The sequence below is a fragment of the Psammomys obesus genome, unplaced genomic scaffold, assembly GCF_907164565.1.
Source record: "Psammomys obesus unplaced genomic scaffold, mPsaObe1.curated_primary_1811, whole genome shotgun sequence".
Classification (NCBI taxonomy): domain Eukaryota; kingdom Metazoa; phylum Chordata; class Mammalia; order Rodentia; family Muridae; genus Psammomys; species Psammomys obesus.
In genome coordinates, this window is record NW_026596131.1 from 294,492 (window position 1) to 305,141 (window position 10,650).

Here is a 10,650-nt window from a genome sequence, read left to right on the forward strand (position 1 = left end):
TGAGTCAGTATATTCACAGAGTAGCTCCTACCAATTTTAGATTATTTTCATCAGCACCAAAAGAAGCCTCGTGTCTCTTGGCACCTGCTGCCCCTTCTTTCCCTCGAGATCCCTCACCTGCTCTGTCTCTGAGGATAGGGCCTGGGGAGCTGCTTGCCAGCTGTTTGAGAAGCACCGGGTGAGGCGGCAGGTGACATGAACTCTATCACCCTAGGAAGGGTGGGGGTGCTATTGCAGCATGATACTGGTCTCCTGGTCAGAAGGAGAACAGAGGACACAGAGCACCCACCTACCAGTGGGTCCTTACCCTCCTGTCCTGGAAACCATCCTGGGGCTTATCTGGGGCACAGGCCCTTGTGAATGTCAGTGCACAGGATGTTACGAATGGTTGAGCCTGTGAGTTACCAGCATGTTGTAGAGCATGTAATTTGATCCGTTAAACATTATTCCTCAGTGGTTGATATTTCCATAGTGTTAGGACAGGAAGAGTATTGCAGTCGGTTTCAAAGATTTCTCATGTGAACAAAGTGATGTTGGATCCCTGGCAGGCATCCGGTAGACACTGTTCTGCAGTATATGGAAGCCCTCATGATGGGCTATGGAGAGGCTTTTAAGTGTCCAGTGGTGATTAGCATATTCATGGATGTGGATGTCCATACTGTGATTTTGAGAGCTTTTCCTTTTTTAAATTTTATTTATTTATTTAGATTTATTTTTTAAAAATTTAATTACGAGTGCTCTATCTGCATGTACACCTCCGTGCCAGAAGATGTCATCAAATCCCAATATAGATGGTTGTGAGCCACCATGTGGGTGCTGGGAATTGGACTCAGAACCTCTGGAAGAGCAGACAGTGCTCTTAACTGCTGAGCCCCTTTTAAATTCTGTTTTATGAGTTTGGGGGTTTTGTGTGCATGTATGTCTATGTACTGCATCTGTGCCTGGTGCCCACAGAGGACAGAAGAGGAGACATCAGACCTCCTGGAACTAGAGTTGCAGATGGTTGTGAGCCATCACGTGGGTGCTGAGCATTGAACCTGGACCTTCTACAAGAGAGGCCAGTGCTGTTAGCCACTGAGCCACCTCTCCAGCCTGAAAGTCTTTTCTATAGGAAAGACGATGTCAGGGCTGGAGGGATGGCTCAGCGGTTTAGAGCACTGGCTGCTTTTCCAGAGGGCTTGAGTTTGATTCCCAGCATCCCAGCTGTCTCTGACTCCACTCTTAGGGGGTCTTGTACCCTTTTCTGGTCTCTGAAAGCACGAGGTGTACACATGGTGCACAGACATACTTGAAAACAAAACACCTGTACACATTTTTTTTAAGAGTTCTTTTGGCAGTCACTGCCCAGCTCCACCCCCAATCCTCCATACCCTCAAGCTCACTGTTCAAGTGTCTGGAGATTTGGTGGATCATCATACTGTGAAGTGTTCTCATTTTTTTTCACTCACACCCTTGTCATCTTCTCTAATGGGTGTCATGGGATAGATACCCTGTCTACAAGTCTTCCCCGGGGAAACAAGCATTGCCCCTGCTGACGTAGCTTGCTTTTATTCCTTGCCACTAGGTGGCGCTTCTGCTTCACCCCAGCTTACCAGTGCCGCCCGCCTCCTCTCCCCGCCAAATGAGCTATGGGCCTTCGGAGTGGAGAGGACTCCATCACTGCTTGCAGGTAGTAAGGCCTGGCAGCAAGAGTGACCCAGTAAACAGGAGTGCCTGGAAGAGAAAGGTGAAGCAGACATCGAAGAAGAGAGCATTGAGGGCAGCAATGAAGATGTCAGAAGCCTCTTCCCCAGCAGAGCACACAGATAGCATCTGCATTACAAAGGGAGAGAAAGAGGCCCGTGTACTGGGGAGGGCTGCTGAGGGTTCCAGGCCTCTCGTGCTACACAGTGAGACCCTTCCTCAAAAGAGGGGGAGTGGAGAAGGAGGGAGAGGAAGAGCAGAAAGAAAAGGGCTAGTGAGATGACTTGGGAAGGGTGCTTGCAGACAGGACAACATGAGTTCACCTCTCAGACCCATTATGTGGTGGAAAGAAAAAAATAAAAAACATCTTCAAGCTATCCTCTGATTTTCATATGTGTACCATGGCATGCGTGCCCATGCCCACTTACATGTACATACAATGTAAACGAGCGTCGGGAGGAAGTAGTTAACGTGACTTGCTGGAGCCACCTGGACACAGTTCAAATGCAGCTCTGTGACCCCGGGACCCAAACTCTCCTGAGTGCACAGGATCCACGGAAGACCAAGCAGCTAGTCCCGCAGAAGCCAGCACCGAGGAGAGAAGGAAGCTGAGGGGAAACTGGAAACGTTCAGAAATGTGGCTGCGTTGGTAGTTAGTCACACACATTTGGCAAGATCTGTCCAGTTGTCCACTTAATGGGTGAGTTGTAAGGAGTGGAATTTATACCTCAGGTTAGAACAGTCATGCACCCAAAAGGGACAAGGGCACCTGCGGTGGAACAAGGCTTTGTTGGGAGTTGGCCGCAGCTATGAGGAGAGAGCACTTCAGAGCATAGCCCGGCCTTAATCTAACCGTAGTGTTGGGGAACTCAGGGCTTCTCAGAGCAGGCCTGTCTGGGGTGACATGCTCAAATCGGGTGAACCGCGTCACACATGCTTACCTTCGTGGTAAACCCCTGTTGCCCTATAGCACGCCTGACAGCTTGATGAAAGTCATTGCGTTCTCTGAAGTCGCTGCGTCCCAGAGAGAGATCCTAGGTGTTTTTCACAGTGTGAGAGCTCTACGTGCCCATTTTCTACTTGCTGGGGCTTGTCAACCTTCTTCCGATGTAGGGGATTGGATACTAGAGTCAAGGCACTAGATTTAAATTCTTGTTCCATCATGGTTCCATCCAGCTGTGTGACTATGGTTAAAAATACCGACCTCTAGGAACCTAGAACTTCTCCCGAGTTACTGTGGGGATTGTACTAATGCAGTCTTCCTAGGTAACCTTTAGGGGGTTTGGCTTGGCTTGGAAGTGCCTAAACAGAGCAGTGAAGGCCCCAAGCACCCTTGCATGGTAAAGTACATGGAAAGCAGCAGCTGAATGTCTCTGCTGAACCCTGGAAGACAGGGGTGAGGTCACATGTCCAAGGTGTTAATGTGCCACATTTGATGCCCAGGAAGGACTTGTTATTATGTATGCAGTGTTCTGCCTGCATGTACACCTGCATACCAGAAGAGGGCGTCAGACCTCGTTACAGATGATTGTGAGCCACCATGTGGATGCTGGGAATTGAACTCAGGACCTTTGGAAGAGCAGTCAGTGCTCTTAACCTCTGAGCCATCATCTCTCCAGCCCCTAACTTTTCTTGAATTAGGAAAATTTCAGGCATGGAGTTGAAGGTAGCGTTTAGAAAGTCTTTGTCTAAATACCTTTGTTCGCTTTGGCCACATTCCCTTTGTAAGCCTCCATCTTCATTTTTCTTTTGCTAAGCTCTTTAAAGACAACAGACATTGTGAGCCTTTGCCCCTGAGAACATCAGCATGGATGTAAACGAGGGCCTTCTCCACCAGAAACAAAAAATCAGGGGCTACAGGGTTGACTCCATTGTGACAAGCACATACTGCTTTTTCAGAGACCCAGAGTTCAGTTCCCTCATGCCCACATCAGGTAGCTCACAGGTGCCTGCCTGCAGCTTGAGCTCCAGGGGAGCTGATGCCCTCTTCTGGACTTCACATACACCTGTGCTCAATGTGTGCTTCCCCATTTCACACTCCTGAATAATAGTAAAATGTATCTTTAAAGAAAAAGAAAAGAGACACACAAGATCAGCATCAGGAAGCTGAAGCAGCAGGATCACAAGCTGAAGGCGAGCCTGGGTTGCATGGGGTCAGGGGATGGTGGGTAGGGGGTGTGAAGGAAAAGAGGGAGAGAGAACGGAAGATTTCAAGTTCACTCTCCCACTTAAGGGACGCCTCAGTCGTTTTCTAATGTCATCTGCTTTCTAGTTGGCTCCTGCTGCTTTTTATAATGTTTTTTTCTCCCCCCAAACTAGGATCCAATCAAGTTTCATCCATTACATGTAATTATGTTCTCTTTTATCTTCTTGATGACAGTTTTTCCAGTCTTTTGATCTCACCTTCCCTTCGCTGCACAAACCCTTCCTCTACACTACTGTAGGGCAGGGCCAGCCAGGCCACTTACCATCCACCCTCGAATTCCTCTTGTTCCAGGTACTTAATTAGATCCATTCCCCTGAGGAAAGGGCTCCTGTGGTGTTACTCGGTTCCATGTTGGCCAGGACTATGGCTCTACTCCATTGACACCTAACTTGATTTCCCCTCCTCTGCAAAGTGAGCTTCAAAAAATGTAAACACACACCAGCCTGGTCCACAAAGCAAGGCTCTGTCACCACAAAACCAGTAAGCCTAAGACCCCAGCAGCCTCTTTTTCCACCACAGTCTGTCCCTTCTAATATTGTCCTTAGTCTTCTGACTGTGCACACTGACTTAATCTTTTAAGTAAAGCAGGCGTTTCCAATGCAATAGACACGCTTTGTTTGCTTTCTTGGTTTTAGACAGTCTATTACTATGTAGCCCAGGCTGGCCTCCAACTCCTCATCTGTCTGTCTCAGTCTCCCAAGAGCTGGGATTACATGTATGTGTTACTGTGATGGCCTAGGGGGGGAAACATTTTTTTTTTTTTTAGATAGAATTTCACGTAGCCCAGGCTGGATTCTAATTAAAATATGGCTGAGAAGGACGTTGACCTTCTGATCTTCCTGCCTCTGCCTTCTGAGGGCTGAGATTACAGGCCTAGGCCATCGCACCCCAGTTTTATGTGCTGCTCAGACTTGAACCTGGAACTCAGGAATGCCAAGCAGATACTCCGCCAATGGAGTCACATCCCAAGCTCTGGTATCCTTCGGCTCAAAACCACCGCAGACATAGATCATGCATGTGAACACAGCACTATACCAGCATCCGGGAAGAACTCAGCAAGCGGAAGTATTCCCTTCTCCTTTCTCCTCTAGCCAAAGGCCCGCAGCCAAGTGTCAGCAGCGACTTCATACTAACCAAACGCACTCAACCTGCCCATGGAGTGAAGCCCAGCTTTCTGCCCAATTCTCTCCACGTGCAGCTGTTCTTAGGGACCAAATGAATGACTTATTTGTCTCATTTCATTTAGGTTTCTGCCTGTCCACCTTTTGGCTGCTTTTCCAGTCTTGGATTTTTCCATACAATGGACCAGTTCTCCCTCCAGGTTTTGCCTTCTGCAAATAGAGACCAGGACACAGAAGTCATCTTTTCACACTGAATGCCGCTGGGGCTGGCCACAGAAGCTCCTTCTAGCTGGGTTCATTTCGTGGGCCGGGTATTAGTGAAGATCTGTGATGTGCCTTACGGTGGACATTGTTCCACTCCTCACACTGTTCAGTTTGGCTAAACACAGTTTCAGTCTCAGCCATTGTTTCCTCATCTTGTCCGTCAGGAGTCCTGAGAAGGTCTCTCAGGAGTCAGCAAGGTAGCTCAGAGAGTGAAGATGCTTTCTACCAAGGCTTAGGGTCGGAGTTCGATTCCTGGGACCCAGATGGGAGAGAGAGAGAGAGAGAGCTGACTCCGATCAATCTACATGTGTCTACCATGGCACAGGCACACTCCCACACACAAATAAATTAATAATTAAAAAAAGCAAGTTACTTTCAGGGCCTGGAGAGGTGACTCGGTGGTTAACAGTACGGGCTGCTCTCCCAGAGAACCCTGGTTCGATTCCCAGCACCCACATGGCAGCCCACACCTGTCTGAAACTCCAGTTCCGGGAGTTACAGACATATACAGACATACACGCGGGCAGAACACCAATGCACATAAATTGCATTTGAAAAAATGTCAAAGGTAGCTGGAGAGATGGCTCAGCAGTGAAGAACATTTTGTGGTCTTGCAGGATGGGGGGTTCAGTTACCAGCACCCACATGGCAGGTCACATCCATCTGTAACTCCAGTTTCAACTTTCTTCTGACCTCCAAGGGCACCAGGCACACACACGGTACACACACATAACATGCAGACAAACATACACACACAAAAGAAGTAAGTCTCTATTTAAAAGGTCTGTCAGATGCTTTGCTACAAGTAAGCGTGCGGTGTGGTCGGCGATGCCTCCACTACTGAGCTGCCAACAGTGGAGACGATATTAACTTAATTAGTGAGCTCCGCTGCTCACTCGTCACACCTGCTGTTTAATATAGGCTCAAAGCCTGCCCGATTGCAGAGTGACAGCAGATGTCAGAAGGGCCGGGCTGTAGCTCAGGGTGCAGAACCCTTTTACCACAGGTGAGGACCTGGGTTCCACCCCCAGCACCAAAAGAAGATAGGTGGTCCATAATTTCCAGAATCTTCTCTCAACCTGGGCAACATCTGCACATTCCCACTTCCTCCTGCTTTGTCGGCTTCCTGACTTCTTAGGATTCACCAGCAGTTCTTGGTTCTATTAAGAGAGCTGAGCTCAGGCAAGGTAGTGTGTCAGCTCTCCTGGGCCACAGCCTCCCCACAGTCGTGGTTTGTTACCCTTTCTGATTGCCAGTCCCTCCCTCCTCTTCTCCCTAGAGTCCTCCCTCCCTTTCTCTTCCCTCCTCTCCTCCTCTCTTTTCCATCCCTTCCCTTGCCTTCTTCTTCCTTCTTTTTGAGACAAGGACTTTTCCTTTATCCCAGGTTGGACTTGACTTCTCAACCACCCTGCCGTAGCTCCCAGAGTGCTGAGATCCCAGGCTTAGGCTGCCACACCTGGCCACATTCTCTTTAGTAGAGCAAATGGAAGGAGCTAAATGTGGTAGAGCCATCTGTCATCCTAGCATTCAGGAGGCTGAGGCAGAAGGGATGTTGTGACTCCGAAGCTAGCCTGGACTATAGAGTGAAACCCAATCCCAGACCCCACCCCACCCCCTAAAGAAAAAAAGAAACATAAAAGGAAGTCATATTAGGAGAAAGGGGGCATTAAATTATCTCAGACTCTTAATAACATTATGCCATCTATCTCTTTTTGTTTGTTTTGTTTTTCAAGACAGGGTTTCTCTGTGTATCCTTGGATGGCCTGGATTCGCTTTGTAGACCAGGTTGGCCTCGAACTCACAGAGATCTGCCTGCCTCTGCCTCCCCAAATGCTGGGATTACAGGCCTGTGCCACTGAGCCGGAAATGTCAATTATCTTATCCATCTTTTAAAAGCCGCTCTTGTTACACTTGCCTCTTGTTGTGAGGCCATCATTGTGAGATTCAGTAACAGCAATATTAACAGCAGCCAACTTCCACTGGCCACTTACTGAGTTTGAAGATGGTGCCCCACGCTTTACACATCTTTATCTTAATAGCAAACACTTCTGAAGCCATCTATTGTCATTTGCCCTATAGTGTTTCCTATTTGTATCGCTTTGAAATCCACACAGCCACAGACAGCGCTAAACTGAAAACCGCTTCCTGTCTCCACTTTCTCCTGGGTGGTGGATCCTACCTCTAAGGTCAGGCAAGAGTCCAGCCTTCTGAGCCCTGCAAGAGTGGGGGCTCCTCAGGCCAGCTGGATAACGCCTTCATTTGGAATACCTAATGGCTTTATACTGGAAGGTAGAAGCCAAAATGTGTCCAGGATAGAACGGTGGCTGAGCCCTGGAGGAGGGGAAGCCAGAGGTTAACATCTGGGAACTCTGGAAGTGGAGAGAAGGAAGTCATTCCAGGTGGGGTTCATTTGTCACCCACAAGTGGCACCGTGTTGGGTCCAGGGTGGCCCCCCCTTTCCTCAGCTGATACAGGCGAGGACTGGCAACAGGCAGGCGACACTGCACAGGATGGATGCTCCCTTCCAGTGGGGAGAGCGTTTCTGACAACCTCCCAGGAGCCGAATTTCCTTAACACTCCCAACGGTGTCTCTGTTCTGTTCTGTAATTTGCATTTGAAAAAATTGGATCTAGCCTCCCCACTGGGCTGTCAAATCTAGGGTAAGAGCCTGTGCTTACTGATGCGAACAGATGCAGAGGCCTGCAGCCAAACATTAGTTGGAGCTCTGGGATTCCTGTGGAAGAGGGGGAAGAAGGATTGCAGGAACCGGAAGGGGTCAAGGACACCAAAGAAAACCCCCACAGAACCAATAAACCTAGGCTCACAGGGGCTCACAGAGACTGAACCAACAATCACGGAGCCTGCCTGGGTCTGACCTAGGTCCTGTGCATGTATGTTAGGGTTCTGTACCTTGGTCTTCTTGTGGGGCTTCCTAATAGTAGGAACAGGGGCTGTCTGTGACCCTTTTGACCGCTTGTGGGACCTTTTTTTCTCCTACTGGGTTGCCTCATCCAACCTTCATATGAAGGGTGGCGCCTAGTTTCATTGCGGCTTGATATGTCATGTTTGGTTGATACCCATGGGATGCCTGCCCTTTCCTGAAGAGAAACGGAGGGAGAGTGCACGGGAGGGGACCTGGGAGGGAAGAAGGGAGGCAAAACTGCATTCAGGATGTAATGTAGGAGAGAATAACAATAATCAATCCTATGTTTTTGCAAAACCCTCTCCCAGGCCCAACCTGGGGGGAGGCAGGGGATATTCAACAAATATCTGATGAGTTAATTAACACAATTGTAGGGCTGAGAGGAACCCAACCCTCAACAGGTTTGCTGGAACGGGCTGACAAGTGAATAAATGAAGCTGACTGACAGCCTTATCAGGTGTATGTGCATCTAACACGGACAGGCAAATGTCAGGAGGGTTATCACCCCAGTTTGGCCAGGCTTCACATCTGCATGCCTTCTTCGGGGGACAGAGGCAGATGGAGGACGTAGACCGTTTGGATGATAAATGATTTTCAGGGGAAATAAATGGGCCAAGGGATGGATAATTGCCTGTAACTGTTTTGGATATGCGTGTGTGTCATATATCTGGTTGTTGGTGTGAACACGCATGTATGTGCGTATATAGGCCAGAGGACAACACTATCTTCCTCAGCTGCTCTCCACTTAGCTTTTGAGATGAAGTATCTCGCTATTCTAATGCTCATGGATTTGGCAAGACTGGCTGGCTAGCGAGCCTCAGGGAACCTCCTGTCTCTCACCTTTGTGCCCAGCTTTTATATGTTTGCTGGGGATCTGAACTCAGGTCCTCATGCTTGCCAGCAAGCACTTCACCGCCAAGCCAGGTCCACTGCCCCCTGAATATTTTTCTTTGGGAGTGTAAATGGAGCTGGGATATGAACCGTAGCCTGAGACAGTCTGTCTAGCCATGGTGGCATTCTTTGGCTTTTCTTCCTGGGGTATGAGCTTGAAGAACCCTTGGAGAGGAGACTGCAGACAATTGTCTTCCCTTTGGTGGGTGTTTTAGTATAAGAAAGGCCATTCCAGTAAATGCTCTCCCTGCTCTCTACAAACCTTTCCTTAAAATGACCAGCGTAGCAGACTGTCACATATTGTGCTAAAAGTCCCCGTGTTTCTCCTGGCTGAGTGAGATAAAGAAGGCCCAGAACAATACAACTTGTTTTCTTTCTCATTTTCAACCAACTGTAGAAATTCTCCAGTGGGCATTTATTCTCAGATGTGTGTGTTTCCAGACATGTGTTTTGAATACAGTGACTGTTCAGTGTGTATCGTCTCGTCATCTGATTGAAGACCCCAAGGAGACCAGCGTCCCAAAGAAGAATATGTTTTCTTTGCACCACCGAGCGAAACATCCTAGTGATATGCGTATTCAGTAGGCAATTACTAAATGTTGTTGGCTAATTAGGAGGCATAAATGTGGAAGGTTTTGAGTTAGTGAAACAAAGCTGCAATACAGATAATCAAACAACGGAGTTGCTGGGGCCAGGTAAATCGCTTCTGAAGGCTCCGAGTGTGGACAGGAGAAGAATGCTGGATGGCAGGCAAGTCTCCTTCCGATTACACTTCCATCAGGACTAAATTGCTATTCACCTGGGGACTGCAGCTACGAGATTCTGTCCCCAGAACACACTCCCACTGGGATGTATAAATGGGTGGTTGCCCTGGTTACTTTTTATTTTCAACTTGACACAAGCCAAGGGTCACCTGGGAAGAGGGAGCCTTGACTGGAGAATTGTCTCAATCAGATTGGCCTGTGGCTGTGTCTTCACTGATGATTGATCACAGTGGGAGAGCCAGCCCACTGTGGCCAGCACCATCCCCAGGCTGAGTGAGACAGGTAGCTACAGCTGGAGAGATGGCTTTTCCAGGAGACCCCAGTTTGGCTTCTAGTGCCCAGGTCATGCGCCTTACAACTGCCTCTCACCCCACCTACAGGGAGCCTGGTGCCCGCTTCTGGCATCTCCATGGCACATACTCACACAAACACATAATTAGTAAAAGTAAATCTTTAAAAATCGGAATAAAAGAAGGCTAGGTTAGCATCAGCCCGCTGGCCAGCCAGCAAACAGCACTCCTCTCTGGATCCTGTTTTGAGTTCCTGATAGGGTTTCTGTTCTAGCTTCCCTCAGTGATGGAGTGGGGCCTGGAAGAGTAAGCCGAAATAAATCCTTTCTTCCCTCAAGTGGCTTTTGGTCGTGGTGTTTGTCATAGCAACAGAAAAGTGAACTAAAACACTGGAAGAAGGTGGCTCATGCGATCACTGAACCACCTGGGAGTAGTCATTTCACTCATGGCTGACTGAATGCTGACCAAATTGGGCTGGCTGCCAGCTTTTCTTTTTTTTTTCTTTTTT